The sequence below is a fragment of the Danio rerio genome, chromosome 8, assembly GCF_052040795.2.
Source record: "Danio rerio strain M-AB ecotype USA chromosome 8, GRCz13ab, whole genome shotgun sequence".
Classification (NCBI taxonomy): Eukaryota; Metazoa; Chordata; class Actinopteri; order Cypriniformes; family Danionidae; genus Danio; species Danio rerio.
Window position 1 is genome coordinate 13,266,029 of NC_141028.1, and position 17,679 is coordinate 13,283,707.

At 37.1% G+C, this 17,679-nt stretch overlaps 2 protein-coding genes across 3 annotated transcripts in view; one reads left to right on the top strand and one right to left on the bottom strand.

The window, feature by feature from the left end:
- nr1h5 (nuclear receptor subfamily 1, group H, member 5) overlaps positions 1-17,679 on the bottom strand; it is a 612,581-nt gene that overhangs the window by 469,880 nt on the left and 125,022 nt on the right. The window lies entirely within an intron of this gene.
- Positions 12,596-17,679, top strand: part of tjp2b (tight junction protein 2b (zona occludens 2)) — a 197,722-nt gene continuing 192,638 nt past the window's right edge. For both annotated transcript variants that reach the window (XM_087263115.1, XM_087263122.1), the window contains exon 1: positions 12,596-12,652. The gene's annotated coding sequence lies outside the window, so the exon portion shown is untranslated. The remainder of the gene's footprint in view (positions 12,653-17,679) is intronic.

Genomic DNA, 17,679 nt, shown 5'->3' on the forward strand with positions numbered 1-17,679 from the left:
TATCTATATTATGTTCTTAAGAAGTTTAATTTTAAATTCAAGAATATTTTTTCATATTATACATTTTATAATAACTTAAAAGTAATATAATTTGATTTATTATAAACTCATACAATTTTAATAATTTTAAATGTATTTTTTTATTTTTAATAAATATACTTATTTCTATTGTAATGTACAGTTTTATGCAAAGCTTTGGGCACCCCTCTGTGGCTGTATAATAATGTGCTCTTTCTTTATAAGATAAGATTGTAGTGCCTTTTAAAAATAATGTTATGTTTTCAGACAGAAATCCATAATGTAGCAGTATTGAGATGTGTGAAATTGAATTGAAACGGAAAAATAGGCCGCACAAAAGTTTGGACACCCTCTCTTTTGTGTGGATTTATAAACCTGAGCTGTTTCTCAATACGCGTTATTCAGCGATCTTGCGTCCTCGTGTTCTCGTGTAACGTCACCATCAACTGCCAAAGTTCAATTCCAAAATTCAAGAACGGAGGAGGAGAAAGTTCCCAGATGTGTTCTTGATATCGAGGATGCGTCGATGCAAACTTAAAATCTTAATAAAGGCATAAACACAATAAAGGTGACTATTTGCTGAAATTCGTATTAAAAAATTGTTTTGTTTATATTGTGCAGCGTGTATTTTTACGGTCTTTATTAGGGATGTAACGGTATCAGAATTTCACGGTACGGTAATACCTCGGTATGAATGTCACGGTACGGTATTTATTGAATCATTTACAGGAAAAAACAAAACTTATGAAAATACTCCAAAAAAGTGCCAAAAGTGTCAATGACATACAAATTAGTCATCTATCTGTAAGCTTTGAAACAGGAACTTCAATTTTAATAACAAAAAAATATTAAACCATGTAAAAAAATTAAGTTTCAATTTAGTATTGTTGAAAACTCATCACATTCAACATTTAATCACTCACTCACTTAGATAGAGATGGGTTTAAAGGAAAATTATCATATAAATATAATCTGGTAAAAGCTGGTATCTCTGGGTATTTACAATGTCCACTGCAACAGAAAAAAACCCTCTCATTTGGGACTGAGGTTTCTGGGACAAGAGAGATATGACTTGGCCCAGGTTGACAGCAGTGGGTAACGTTGTGCATTGTCTTTCCCCCACTTAAGAGGACAAACCTTGAGTGAGATATAGGTCTCATGTCTGCATCAATCTGAACAGTGTGCTGACAACACCGCTATTCAGTACGCGGGCGACAACACAGCTGATAAGAACTCGCGCGACAACACAGCTGATAAGAACTCGCGCGACAACACCGCTATTCAGTACGCGCGCGACAACACAGCTGATAAGAACTCGCGCGACAACACCGCTATTCAGTACGCGCGCGGCGACAACACCCGCTTTAGGGTTTTCCAGCTCTTTTTCATCCCCGCTTCTAGCAGCACACTCCATTTCCGCATTACTGGATCTGTAGCGACAACAGACCGCAAGGGATGATGGTCAAGCATAGGCTGATGGGAATTGTAGTTTTCGCTACCTCCCGTTCGCTTCATTCACCTGAGCAAATTTTCTCAGAAGACCTATAGTTTTACCGAGTCATGCGACTACGGTAATATCGGAAAAAATTAATATTGCGGTATGACGGTATTTACAATACCGTTACATCCCTAGTCTTTATGCATGATATATTGTGAAATGGGGAAAAACAATAAATCGTATGAATGGTGTAATGTTTAAAATGTGTGAAGGTCATGTGACCATCAGGAAGAACGCAGCATCTTATTTTTCCCAGGACGCGTTCTCGCGGTCTTCCGAATTCGTTCTTCCAATATAACTTCGCAAGAATGGTCTCCACAAAAACACGAGTCTGTTCTCTGTATTCCTGGAATTGAGAAACAGCCTTGTTACTTAATGCTGATTGATTAAAAGACAAAATTGATTTGAGTGATGTTGCGGTCACTCTAAACTTTCAGCATGCGAAATTCTGTTGTATAAGAATTTGTTAAATCTGTTAAAGAAGCAAGCAATTGGTCCATAATTAAAATTTTAGTATAGAGAGGTCATGTTTTGATATTCGATTAATCTTACACAGTCACATGATACAATTTTGCAGGTCAGAGTTCAACGGTAACACTTTACAATAAGGTTCATTAGTTAATGCATTTACTAACATGAACTAATCATGAACAACACATGTACAGCATTTATTAATCATAATTGAACATTTACTAATGCATTATTAACATCCAAGCCCATGCTTGTTAACATTAGTTAATGCACTATGAGTTAACATGAACTAACAATGTATTTTCATTAACTAACGTTACCTAACATGAACAAATACAGTGGTAAATGCATTGTTCATTGTTTGTTCATGTTAGTAAATGCATTAATTAACATTAACTAATGAACCTTATTGTAAAGTGTGACCAGTTCAACAAGCTTGAACTTTGCATCACAGCGAACTGTGAAACTTGTTGCACGAGCTTGCGTTTCCGGTCCGATGCATTCGCGTGCATATGAATAGAAGTCTATGGGGAAAAAAGTCCAGTGTGACTGCGGCTTGACTCAGTGAACCTTAACAATCCTAACACAGGTGCGACCAATCAAGAAAACGGACATTTAAGATGGCTGACTGCTAGTTGTGCTGCTTCTTATTGTGTACCAGAAGGGAGCAGAATAAGAACCTCAAAATAGCTTTCTAATAACCTAAATACAAGGATAATCACCTACATGAATTAGGAGAAGTGTGCAAAAAGCTTTCACAAAGGTTTAAAGTCTATGTCCACAGTCAGAAATATAGTAAGAAAATGGAAGGCCACAGGAAAGATGTGGTATATCCAAATTAAATTGCTGATTTGAAAGGCCAGCAGACTATCGCTTGCAATTCTGAAAATTATCAGGGTTGCCCAAACTTTTGCATAAAACTGTATACATACATGTTGATAATATTTGAATGCATAAATTTTACTGAATAGTAACACATTAGAATTGCCTATTTTTATTAAGATTTATTTTAATATCTCTATTTTTTATTAATAACATCTTATAGCTATATTAGTTGTTCCACCTTGGTACAAAACTTGCTTCACTTGATATCTGCCCATGTGTTGTGAATGATTTCAGTGTTATGCTTTGATATGAAGATTCAAGACCAATTACTTGGAGATGAGTCTCTTTCAGTAATTGCACCAGCTGCTTTTAAATCTTCGTGAAGCTGCAACTCGCTCTCTGTCTTTGAGCTAAAGGGTCCTTTAAGATGCCAGATTATTCCCATTTCCAATAGCACCTAATTATGATACGAGCAGCCGTTCAATCAGATGATAAACGCTTCGAGCATCTTGTCTCTTTTTGTCCAGACATGAATATGCAAATGTCTATTATAGAGCTCGACTCGCAGGCCCAAAAATAGCATTACGTTTCCATGGGAACATGGATTTATCACTGAACGCTGATGTCAATTGAGTCCTTTTGCTCCAAACAAGCAAGATTCACCGAGCTCATTCACATTTTACTGTCATTCGCTGCTGGACGTCTGGCATCAGGAGGAGATCGTCTAATGTAAACATCCAGGAATCCCATGAAAGCATGCGGCTAAAAACACAATGCAACTTGCAGAAATTAACTCACATGTCAGAAAGATGCTTCATAACACTTGATGATGAAAGGAGGATTTTTTTGCATTGCTGATTATGGATTTAAGGTTGTAGAGAGAAAGAAAAAAGGGACTTCTTCAATACAGGTGAGTCTTTTACTTTTTTTTCTTGCTTTATTCACTCAGCACCAGTGCTTTGAAAGTAAAGGCCGGATGCTCTTCAGATGACTCTACTGTGTGGAGATCATGTGGGCTGTTTGCAATTAATTCCACATCAAAAGAGACTGCTTAATTAGAATTTGTCAGATGGTAATCGCTAAAAGTTGTCTGAACTCCAGCTGTAAATCTGTAGGTCTTGTTTCTTTGTTGCAATTGATGGTTATTACAGTCGTGCATCTTTCAAATCAGTTTTTTTATTTCAGTACTAGTTTAAAATTAGCTGTAAATGATTGAATGATAATTTAATGATTAATGTAATGCATTCATACAACAGTGCTGTCTGGTTCTTGAATCTGATTGGCTGATAGCTGTGCAATATTCTGGCAGTAACAGCACCTGCCCAGCTTCTTAAAGGGCCATGAAACCCCCTTGTTTCAGCAGGGTGTTTTCACACCTCTACTTTGGAAAAAGTCAGTAAAGTGGGTGTATCCAGCTCTGTTTAGGGGGGAGTGTCGGAGGAGTCAAAGAGGGATTATTTGGGAGTGTCGATTTGGGCATGTGCTGATTTTCAGAGTCAACACACAAACACACACACACACACACACATACACACACACACACACACACACACACAGGAAAAAGTGACTGTGTTTTCTTGGACATCAGTAATCAAATTATTTGACAAATTATTAAATGGTGGACTTTCACTGCAGTTTGGCTCTTTCATTCACGAATTTTATTCATGCCCCTCATGACAAACGAGATATTTGATTCGAGGAACTGCTCTAAGCGTGTATTTTCATGCAATGTTTGATACCGCATGGCGAATGAGAGGAAAAAACCCGGAAACTTAGATGCACTTGGCAGGTAGCATCAGAAAGCCGTGTGTGTTATTCTGGTCTCAAAAAGCGGTGAAAACATGCTAACATGTTTACACATGATACGATACGAACTAACTTTGCCATCTGTATAAACAAATGACCACTGGTCGCTCACTTAGTAAATCTGTAGAGACAGGACAATCACCAGCAACTAGAGCCATGTCGTTATTAAGAGTAGACGAGCAGCAAATTCAGATCTCACCACAATGTTCCTTAGACACGTATTGTTGTTGCGCGCTGCGTGCACTGTAATCCACATGTGAGTCCAGCTGCGCTCTCATAGAGTGAAAATGAAAACAAAACTTGCACTGCCGCAAATTATAAAAGCAACACTGCACGCTTGTTTTGCCAACACAATGTGGAGTCTCTGTTGTCTAAACACTATAACATTAATGAATATTAATGAAGTTGCACAATAGAGCGCGCTGATTGGTTTGAACCAAGCCTTACTCATGCATTAATGCAGCACACTCTGAGAAGTAATACGGAACTCCCAGGTACAGACGTCCAGTCAACATGCTGGAATACACGCTAAGATCTCATGGCCGTGACGCAGCTTCAAAAATTCATTTCAAACCGGAATTTGCTCGAAATAACGCAAAAACAACCAATTTTCACTTTTTAGTGAAATATATGTGTCCTAATAGTGTTTTTAGCAGTGTGAGACACAAATACGACTGTCAACGGGTGTTTCGTGACAATTTAACCGTTCACCCTTGTGTATTGCACCGCCAACATACAGCAACAAGCAGAGGACACTACAGTTTGACAAATATTGCTGCTGTTGGACAACATAATGTACTTTTGTTGCTTTTTAGTTGAGATCATAGTTGTTTAGATTGCAACTATGCAGTTTATTTATAAGACTAGTGCCTATTTTTAAATATTTATAATTTCAAGCAAAGACGGTTGACTGGTCATCCACATTTGCTCACTGAAGTCCTCTATCCGTCAGTTGACTGTATGTACATCTTAAGCTAAATTTTGTTAATTGACATCATTTGAATTGAAAGGTTTAATTTCAGTTGTCTTTTTTTTGTAGCTTAACAATAAAACAAACAAATAAAATGTTAAATTGTTTTTGAAATTACAATCTTCAAGCCATCATTCTCCTTCTCTTCTCAGATGGGATGGCAGGCCAAATCAAAGGTTATCATGAGCCAACTTTGGCACGCGGGCCCTAGTTTGGGCATCTCTGGTTTACATGATAATGTACTTAGTTATGAAAAAGAAAATCCTTTTTAACCATTAAAATTGTCAGTATAATTCCCATAGGGGCTCCTGCTATATGTATGCTAAGCCAGTAGATAGCACACACCTGCACACACAATGTGTGATAATGCATGCCTATAGACTAAATGCAAAACATAATACTGTCTCCTTATTCATAAGCTGATCAGAAACACTAAGCAGGAAGGAAAACGTCAGTGTGTCATTGTCCCGTGTTTGCTGATAACATCGATCACGCTCTTCAGTGAGATGGACAGCTGAAGTAGCGAGAGCCACTGTTTCAGCAGAGATAAAGCCCCTCTCCGATTATCCTTCAGATGCGATCTCGAGGAGGTCTTGCCAAATATCATTCGCTTTGAAGATACGAGCATACCAGAGTCTGTCAGAGATGAGAAATTAATCTCTCCAATTTCCGCCGAATGCAGCAATTTGTCTCAATTTTCTTCAGGTCTGTGGCAGCAGGAGACCCCGCTGTGACACTCAAAGATTAAAATCCTCTACGGTACTCATAGAACATTTGTCATTAGTGAGGCTTTAAGAAACATATGACTCATTCCAGAATTGAGAGTACATTTCAAGCATTTTGCATTCATTTTTTATTCAACTGGATTGGTACAAAGCAAATGTATAATTTACAGTTAACTGAATCCATTATTGATGTAAAATTGTTTTTAAATGTGAAATAATGTAATTTAATGCTTAAACGTGATAGGAAAACATTTGAATCTGTTATTAGTTGTTGTTTAACTTATTGTCAAACTTTCTAAACCATAACAGAGCTGACATTTTCAACCATTTTTGGCTTTAGCTCAAGATAAATAATATGCAGTAAACTAAATCCATTACTAATGTAAAATAATGCCTAAATGTAACAGGAAAACTCTTGATTCTGTTACTAGTTATTGATTAACTTATTGTTAAACTTTCTGAACCTTAACAGAGCTGACATTTTCAACCATTTTGTGCTTTAGCTCTAGATGCTAACTAAACTGAACCCATTACTAATGTAAAATAATGCCTAAATGTAACAGGAAAACTCTTGAATCTGTTACTAGTTATTGATTAACTTATTGTTAAACTTCCTGAATCGTAACAGAGATTAAATTGTAAAGCAATGTGTGCTTTAGCTCAAGATGCTAACCACTACACTAAATCGAATCCATTAATTATGCCAAATAATATATAATTGAAAACTGAAAAGCCTTTATTTGTCACATACACTTTTACATGCGGTGAAATTGGACCTCCCTGACCATACACAAACAACATACATTTCAGGGGGAGACAGGTCAGGTGAGAGGTAGCTTTAAAATGAGGAAAGTGGGAGGAGGGAGGCGAAAAAAAATCCCCTCTCAGACTGCCGTTAAAGTAGGGCAGTGTGAGCTCAGGGGGGAAAAAAGCCCCAGCACAATGATACACATAAACACATAGACTTAGACATAACATCCCAACAGGGGATGTGGATATAGTCCGATAAAGGCGGCAGCTATCTGGTCCTGCAGCCAGGGAGCGCTGGTCACTCGAAGGCGATTTAAATATGACAGGGAAACACTTGAATCTGTCAATAGTTGTTGATTAACTTATTGTTAAACTTTCTTTACCATAGAGCTGAATCCATTATCAGTGCAAAATAATGTAATGTAAACCATTTTTGCATTAACTCAAGATGCTAACCAATCTACAGTAAACTGAATGCCTCACTAATATACAATAATGCTTAAATGTGACTGAAAACACTTGAATCTGTAACTTATTGTTAAACTTTCTGAACTGAAACAGAGTTGACAATAACGAAGTTAACATTTTAAACCACTTTGTGCTTTAGCTAACCAATTTGCAGCGAACTGAACCCATATTAATAATGCAAAATAGATCAGAATGTTTTCCTGTCACATTTAAGAAATGTTACTAGTTGTTTAACTCATTGTTAAACAGACCGGTTACTCACTGAAGCTAAGCAGGGCTGAGCCTGGTCAGTACCTGGATGGGAGACCAAATGGGAAAACTAGGTTGCTGTTGGAAGTGGTGTTAGTGAGGCCAGCAGGGGCGCTCAACCTGTGGTCTGTGTGAGTCCTAATGCCCCAGTATAGTGAAGGGGACACTACACTGTCAGTGGGCGCCGTCTCTCGGATGTGACGTTAAATCGAGGTCCTGATTCTCTGTGGTCATTAAAAAAATCCCATGGCACTTCTCGGAAAGAGTAGGGGTGTAACCACGGTGTCCCGGCCAAAGTCCCTCTATCAGCCCTTATGATCATGGCCTCCCAATCATCCTCATCCACCAAACTGACTCTTTCACTGTCTCTCCACTCCACCAATAGCTGGTGTGTAGTGGGCGCACTGGTGCCGTTGTCCTGTGGCAGTCGTCGTATCATCCAAGTGGATGAAATCCAAATTACATTACATTACATTGTTAAACTTTTTAAATCGGAACAGAGTTGACATTTTAAACCATGTTGTGCTTTAGCTCAAGATGCTAACCAATCTACATTAATTTAAATCCATTAATTATGTTAAATAATATATAAATGTGACAGGAAAACACATGAATCTGTTACTAGTTGTTGATTAACTTGTTAAACTTTCTGAACCATAGACATTGTCAACCATTATGTGCTTTAGCACTATGCTAACCAATCCATTGTAAAATGAATCCATTATCAATGTAAAAATAAAGTAATGGAAACCATTTTGAGCATAAGCTCAAGATACTAACCTGTGGGGGAAAATGGGAGCACCTGGAGGAAACCCATGCCAACCCTTGAAGAAAATGCAAACTCCACACAGGAATGCCAACTGACCCAGCTGGGACTTGAACCAGCGACCTTCTTGCTGTGAGGCGATTGTGCTACCCACTGCACCACTGTGATGCCCCTTAACATTTAGCAGAAATTATTAGAGAAGAATGATGACAAGCTTCAATGCCTTCCAGAGTTTCCCGCCATATGAAGTGACATCACTTAGATTAAGTCACATGTTTTTTTTTTTCTATCAGCCCTGCTGAAAATACCAGCTTAAACCAGCCTAGGCTTGTTGGCTGGTTTTAGCTGGTCGACCTGGCTGGTTTTAGAGGGGTTTTGGCCATTTCCAGGCTGGTTTCCAGCCATTTCCAGCCTTGTCTTAGCTGGTCAGTCTGGGAGATGACCAGCTAAAACCAGCTTAACCAGCCTAGCCAGGCTGGGTGCCCAGCCAAAACCAGCTTAATCCAGGCTGGTCAAGCTGGTTTTAGCTGGTTATTTTCCAGCCTGACCAGCTAAGACCAGACTGGAAATGGCTGGAAACCAGCCTGGAAATGGCCAAAACCCCTCTAAAACCAGCCTGTTCAGCCAGTTCAAGGCTGGTTTAGGCTGGATTTTTCAGCAGGGAGTGCTTTATAGTATGCTATCCTTCTTTAGAACTCATGTAACAGAGTCAGTCTGCAATATGGGCTGCAGTATCTTCCAAAATGGTTGAAATTAAAAGCTATAATCTCCGTATGAGTTTGGGGTAAAATAATTATTGCTATACTTAATAAGCTAATAACATGTTAAACAAGATCCAGTCACAGACAGGATGCATGTAAAGTCAATAAGGGTTGGGGCTCTTATTGGAGTCCCTATGAGATTGCTTTGTAAAATTACAAATCATATTAACTCCCCCGTCTGTAGTTTTCAGCCTCTCTTCCTCTAGATATAAAGCACATCAAATGTGACATTGCAGTAACCTTGGTTTATGAAAGCTAAAAGAGCAGCTCTCAATAATAAACACTCCTGTATGAGCTTCACATGCATCTCAAGGCCGGAGAGCAATATTGAGCTGTGGAATAAGGATGAGTTTCCCTGTCCTGAAGCTGTTACTATGACACATGACAGAGAGAACGTTTGCCATGCTTTCTGAAACTTTGTTGATCCTAAAATTGACACTAAAGATTTGTTTTAATGGAGCACATTTTTTGTATTTTAATTTAGGATTCATGAATTTATTTTCATTAATTAAATTTCGCATTATTAAACTTGGTCACACCAGAGTTTGAGTTTGCGAAATTCTGTCATACGGCTCTGCGAAAAGGGGCGGGATTAAAGAAGATGATTAGACATTTAAAAAGCAAGCAATTGCTCCATGTTTTAAATTTCTGTCCAGAGAGGTCATGTTTTGGTTCTCGGTTGGTCTCACGCAGTCTGCGATTTCACAGGTCAGAGTTCCCCAAGCTTGAACTTTGCACCGCAGCAACCTGCGAAACTTGAAGGATGACCCTGCGTTTTCGGTCTGACGCATTTGCGTGCGTATGAATGTAAGTCTATGGGGAGAAAAGCCCATTGTGACTGCAGCTTAATGTCTAGTTCAGACTGCATGATTTTAGCCCAGATTTTGTCTCGCCGACAAATCCCTGAAATCACAGGCAAATCGGTGCTGGTGCACGTGAGTGACAATCATACAGTATGAACTATCAAAGACTCAATCTGAGAGAATCGCAGATGAGCCGCCGATACCTGTGAGATGTTTGGCGTGCTGAATATCTGGAGTTGTCGGCGATTTAAATCATGCCGTGTAAAATAAGTTTTGACTGAAAATAACATCGGCGATCGCCTACAGCCTATGAGAGAGCAGCATTCACTTGTGTGTGTACCTGCAGGCGAGTGGGAGGCTGGGGGAGAAGTTAAAAGCGCTCATTTTTGGTTTATTTGGACCCAAGAAATGGAGGAAAAACTAGTGAAGGTTTGATAGGAGCACCCGTGTCTGTTTGACGTTTTATACAGAAAGTTAAAAAAGAAAGTTGAGGAGAAATGGCTAATTCCCTTCAAATCCAGGTGAGCAAATATGTACATTTTCTACCCCAGGCTTCTTTCTCATTATGTAGTAATAACAAAAGAAATACTACGTGTTTTTAGCTGTGACACGTAGTTTGGACGAAGTTGTCGGCGATTCTTCCTATTGTAAAGTCATGCAATGTGAAAGCCCCTGTCGCCGATCCATCTTGCAGTGTAAACAAAGCAGTGACAAAACACTAGCCCAGATATTCATGCAGTGTGAAAACATCTGTGACACGACTACTTTGAAAATCATGCAGTCTGTACTCAGCATAAGCTGCGGTCACACTAGAGTTTGTGTGTGCGGTGCTGTGAAATGGAGCGGGATTAAACAAGATGATTGGACATTTAAAAAGTAAGCGATTGCTCCATATTTAAAATTTTCAGAAATTTAAAACATGGAGCAATCGCTCGTGTTTTTGCCATACGACAGAATTTTGCACATACAAACTTTGATGTGACCGCAGCTTAACTATGCAGGACACCGGCAGGACCGAGTTTGCCCACCCCTGCTCCAGAGTGAAGGTCTATTAGTGATCCAATTCATCCCAATGGCAGATGCTTGTTTAGAAGACCCAGAAATATGATTTGAAATCTGACAAACCTTGAGGGGATTTATGAGGATTGGTCCAGACTGAGGTGTCCGTCAGATGAACCCTGAGATTGTGTTGTTCATTACCCATTCTGAAGCAGACGTTATGAAGCACTTGCTGCTTCCATTGTTCACCTTTTAAATGATTATCATTTGGAGCACTGTTGGTGTTTTAACGGGTAATTAAAGCTCTTCGATTTTTTTAATGGGGAGATGTTATGCTGCATGCGACGCAGCGGCGCTGTAGGTAGTGCTGTCGCCTTACAGCAAGAAAGTCGCTGGTTCGAGCCTCGGCTGGGTCAGTTGGCGTTTCTGTGTGGAGTTTGCATGTTCTCCCGGCGTTCGCGTGGATTTGCTCCGGGTGCTCCACTTTTCCCCCACAGTACAAAGACATGGGGTACAGATGAATTGCGTAGGCTAAATTGTCCGTAGTGTATGAGTGTGAGTGATTGTGTGTGGATGTTTCTCAGAGATGGGCTGGAAGGGCATCCGCTGCATTAAAAAAATCATGCTGGATAAGTTGGCAGTTCATTCCACTGTGGCGACCCTGGATTAATAACTAAACCGAAAAGAAATGAATGAATGAATGTTATGCTACTCCTATTCATATGATTTAAAAATGCTGGCTGCTGTCAACATGTGACGTCCCAACCTAAGGGCTGTGTGTGTGTTGTTCAAGTCTATTGGCAGTGTGAGTGTGGTGTCCCAGCCTATCTGTGTTGAGTGAGTGTGTTCAAAATACAAGTTGGAGGTGACGTAATTAGCACACAGGTGCCGCTCGTTCGAAATGAATGGACGTTCATTCATTTTCTGGTCGGCTTAGTCCCTTTATTAATCCGGACTGTGGGGGAAACCAGAGCACCCGGAGCAAAACCAAGCGAATGCAGGGAGAACATGCAAACTCCACACAGGAACACCAGCTAAGCCGAGGATCGAACCAGCGACCTTCTTGCTGTGAGGCAACAGCACTACCTACTGCGCCACTGTTTGTTTAAACATTTGTATTATTATTATTTTTTTCTGTCATGGATATAGTAAATCTCTAGCTGCTATAGCCAGGAAATGGTCTTGCTGTTTAATATGCTGATTAAGAGTCACTAATATAATAAGATCCCATTACAATATAATTAGGAAAGCGAAATCTAAACAGCATTTTTTTCACATGCTTGCAGCGAAAGGCTTACCAAGTCAAAGTTACTAGGTAGTCCGTTTTTTTTTTTCTTGTTTTCTGGGATGGTAGATGCCCCAGGGACCTGATCATAGCACTTACACATGGATTAAGTCAGATTTTCATGATATGTTTCATGTATGTTTTAATGAAATGCATGAGACTATAGCAACTATAGTGTTTAATGCTGTACTTTATTTACAGGTTACCAGGTGGAATTGGCTTTTGGTTCAGGATGAATGAAAAACTGCAAATATAAAGGTGCGAGGACACACACACAAAACACACACACTATGCACATATTTAGGTGCAGGCTGCAAGTAAATCACTGGAATATTGATAATTGTATCTAGGCATGAAATAAATTGGTGGCACGGCTGATGAAAATCTTCTGTGACTGTGAGTATTGATGAGCTGAAGTCATCGATCACAAATCCCAGAGCTCTGCCTTCCCTGATTTAATATGAAATCAATTAATTTTAAAGCTCCTTCAGAGATTTATGACAAATTGCAGATTAATGTTAACGGTAGTTAATTAATTAAATTGAAAAACACTTTAAAATACAGATTTACTGGCTATTACATCTGTAAATCAAATGCATGTTGTGTTGTGTGTTGAGTTTATCTGAAAATATTAAAGACTGTGTCAAATTATTTTAGGTAGGGTTTATTTTTTGGAAGAAATTACCTGTATAAACGCATATAATACGTACACAGTCTTAAAAAGAGAAGCAGTAGTTTATTTAGCACACTCTTTAGCCTCATTCATAAACAATGAACAGAACAGATTTGTGTAAATCATTCATAAATGCCTTCTTGCATAAATTGTTGCACTGTATTGAAAGTGACACAGTTTTACAAACAATTTAAGGGCTCAGTTGGCATAAGGAGTTCTTTGTTTTATTAATGCAGGATGATAAAATAACATTTTTTTTATTGAAATAAAGTAGATGTATACACAGGGTGTCTGATGGGTCTTAAAAAGTCTTACATTTTAAAAACTAAATGTTATGCCTTAAAAAGGTTTAAATTAATTGAAATGTGGCCTTGAAGGTTTGAAATCATTTTAAAGGGTTCTTAATTTTTCCATTTCCATGTAATGCCAACACCCAACTAATCACCTGCAATATATATGTTTTCATTAAATCTTAATTTATATTTACCAATATGGTTTAATTGTCATCCTTACAATAATATTTGTTTAAAAGTTCTCAGTGTATTTATCGACCATGTGGTGAGGACACTGACCTGGCCAGACTTTTGTGCATACATTTAACAAGAGTTTTTATTATATTTAAAAAATGTATGTTGAAAAAAATGTATATGTATACTTGCTTTTAGTCCTAACATTATTTAAAATATGTTGCTCAGAAATTGTTTTATAATTTACTTTTTTGATGGGGCAAGTAAAAACTTGCTCTACCAACTAAAAAAACTATAGCATTTAGCCTAGTATAAGTCAGAATTTTCATTCATAATGGTCTTTTAAAGGTCCTAAATTTGACTTGGTAAACCTGCAGGAACAGGAATTGGTCAAACAGTAACAAACATTTGCATGAGGGTAATCCAGAGAGAAGTCGTGGTCAGGTCACAGGCGAAAAGTAGGGATTGCTGACTAGGTGCCACTGTAGAGATGGGTTCTAAAACATTTCAAAGCTTCGACACATTTGCTTAGACTATTTCAGTGTTTCGTGAAGCCTTGCTTGGCCCACCACTAGCGAGAAGGTCGGTACAGGCAGCAAACAGCATAAACAAGAAGCAAGGCAAGGATCAAAAGGCACGGCAAGACTAGACGAGGATAATGCTTGTTACAGGTAAACAAGACCAAGCAAAGAGTGATTGTTGATGAGTTGTCTTTAAAGTCCTAGTAATCAGTCTATGATGAGCTTCCAGCTGTGTGTGTGTGCAATCAGAGAGAAAACTGGAACTGGTGTTTGTGTGAGGTGCATGATGGGATTTGTAGTTCATTTCAGTGGCAGACTTGTAGTCCGAGTGATGTCCAGTGATCTGCAAGGCCTGGTGATCGTGACAGCCCTTCTGTGAATTTTTTTTTTTTCTTCTTCAAATATTTATGTAGTAAACAGAGCAAGGAAACTTTCACAGTATTTTTCCTATATATATATATGTATATATATATATATATATATATATATATATATATATATGTATGTATATATATATATATATATATATATATATATATATATATATATATATATATATATATATATATATATATATATATATATATATATATATGTATGTGTATATATATATATATATATATATGTGTATATATATATATATATATATATATATATATATATATATATATATATATATATGTATGTATGTATGTATGTATATATATATATATATATATATATATATATATATATATATATATATATATATATATATATATGTATGTATGTATGTATGTATATATATATATATATATATATATATATATATATATATATATATATATATATATATATGTATGTATGTATGTATATATATATATATATATATATATATATATATATATATATGTATGTATGTATATATATATATATATATATATATATATATGTATGTGTATATATATATATATATATATATATATATATATGTATGTATATATATATATATATATATATATATATATATATACACATACATATATATATATATATATATATATATATATATACATACATATATATATATATATATATATATATATATATATATATACTTTTTTTATTGATTGTTTTTTCTGGATAAAGTCTTATTTATATTATAGCAATTTTCAAAAAATTAAGACAAGATTATAATTTTTATTTTTTTTTTATTATTATCTACAGAACAACTCTGTGGTTAGCACTATCACCTTACAGCAAAAAGGTCGCTGGTTGAGTCCCAGCTGTGTCAGCTGGCGTTTCTGTGTGGAGTTTGCATGTTCTACCTGTGTTGGCGTGGGTTTCCTTGGTGCGCCGGTTTCCCTCACAGTCTGAAGACATGTGCTATAGGTGAATTGAATAAATTCAATTGGTCATAGTGTATGAGTGTGTGTGTGGTGTTTCCCAGTACTGGGTTATGGCTGGAAGGGCATTCGCTGTGTAAAACGTATGCTGGAATGTTTGGCGGTTGGTGTTGGTGACCCCTGAAATAGAGACTAAGCCGAAGGACAATGAATGATTGAAAACTATTATGTTTAAAAAAATGCTTTAAAATTTCTCTGTGTGAAACATCATTGCTCAGGAAATATTTTAAAAAGAAAAACACATTTCACAGGAGGGCTAGTAATTTTGCTTCCACCTATGTATGCAAATCTTCAATTTAAATTCTAACAATTTCCACCATTGCATTTCAGCACTTGTGCTTAGATTATTTTAAAATACGCAGTCCTTTCTTGAGTAGGCATGCACTGTCTCAGAAAGCACTTTTGCCCTTTTGACAACTCTCCCCAGTCACCTATATAGACAGTAAGCATTCATTATAACCCTTGTTTAAAGTCGGCTGTGCTCACATATATGTTCTGCTGAAAGTGCACACGAAACAGCTTATATTACGCTGATCTCAATTGCTCTGTGACCTTCTCAGCAAACTGACCGAGAGGTCGACCGTTGCCTTCAATCCCAGAATTCCTCATTTCCTAGTCAGAATAATGCCTTGACACTGACAGTACAGTAAGATGTGGTGGAGCAGAGCCAGAACGCAGCTTTAATTGGCCAAAAACAGCAGCTCAAGGTTGCAGCGATGGATTTTTAGTTTGTCCTTGACTGTCCTCCCCCTCGCTGAGGAGCAGCTGATGTGTTCATCTCTGTAAACAGGGGAACAAACTATCTGAAGGTTGTGTTTCAGGCTTCATTTCTGTAGTTTGTACTGTGTGAAAGTATGGCTGACCAGAGAAAGTTATATGTGCTCTACATAATTGTAGTTTCATAGCGATAGTTGCACATTTAAATACATTTCTGTTATTGAAATTCAGTTCAGTAATTATCATTCCAAAGCAGCAGCTTAAGAAAAGGTGCACATTATTACATCACAGTCAAAATCATAAAAGTTAAGGTGTTGTGTATAGGGCGGACAGTTTATAAACGGCAGTTTTACAGTACGTTACTTACTATATACTGTAGTGTCCTTCCAAAAAGTGGTCTATGTCTGTAATAATGTGCATAATGTTCAATGAAGTGTATTAAGAAAAGTCTGTTTAGTGTAAATTCCTATATAAGTACTATGGCTCCACAATATCAATATAGAAAAATTATATAAAATAGGGCGACGCCTCACGCAGTAGGTAGTGCTGTCGCCTCACAGCAAGAAAGTCACTGGTTTGAGTCTCTGCTGGGTCAGTTGGCATTTCTGTGTAGAGTTTGCATGTTGTTTTATATACACATTAACATATAATACACATAGCTAGACCTGTATATAATCTTTATTAGTGCTGTCAAATGAACGCGTTCAAAAAAAGTTTGCACACATGGATGTATTGAATAAATGTTTTTTTTACAGGCTGCCTTTTGTTTTTCAGTCAGTTTCTTAAACTTTCTCCCTTTTAAGAGCAAAAACTTCTGGAAGTCTGTAAAAGCTGTTCGGCATTTTTTATTTTGCCCAATTTAAACCATTATAAACAACATAAAACAGACACATTTTGCTGTTGTAAATGCGATTCCTAAGTAGAAGAATCACTTACTGCCCTCCATCTGAACTTCGCACATCATCAATGACGTCATGTGAAAACAACCTATTATTAACCCTTTCTGAATTATGTTTTTTTCCTCAATTTCTGTGTAACAAAGAGGAGATTTTTTCAACACATTTTTCAACATCATTTTTAAACAAATATCTTTGCCATCAAGACAGTACATAATATTAATATAATAGAATTCTTTTCAGGGTATAGTATTCAGCTTAAAGTGACATTTAAAGGCTTAACAGGGTAATTAGGTTAACTAGGCAAGTTAGGGTAATTACGCAAGTTATTGTATAGCAGTGGTTCTGTAGACAATAAAAAATAAATATTGCTAAAGAGGGCTAATAAAACAACTAAGACTTTTTCCAAAAGAAAAATGTTATAGAAAAGACTGTGAAAAAATTCTTGCTCTGTTAATCATAGTTTTAGAAGTATTTAAAAAAAGAAGAAAAAATCACAGGAGGGCTAATCATTGTGACTTGAACTGTACATTAAACCTGACATTAAAATCCGATTGACTGATAGTGGTGTCACCACGAGACCACCTGCACTGTAGTTCAGAACCACTTTGAGCAAATCGCATTAA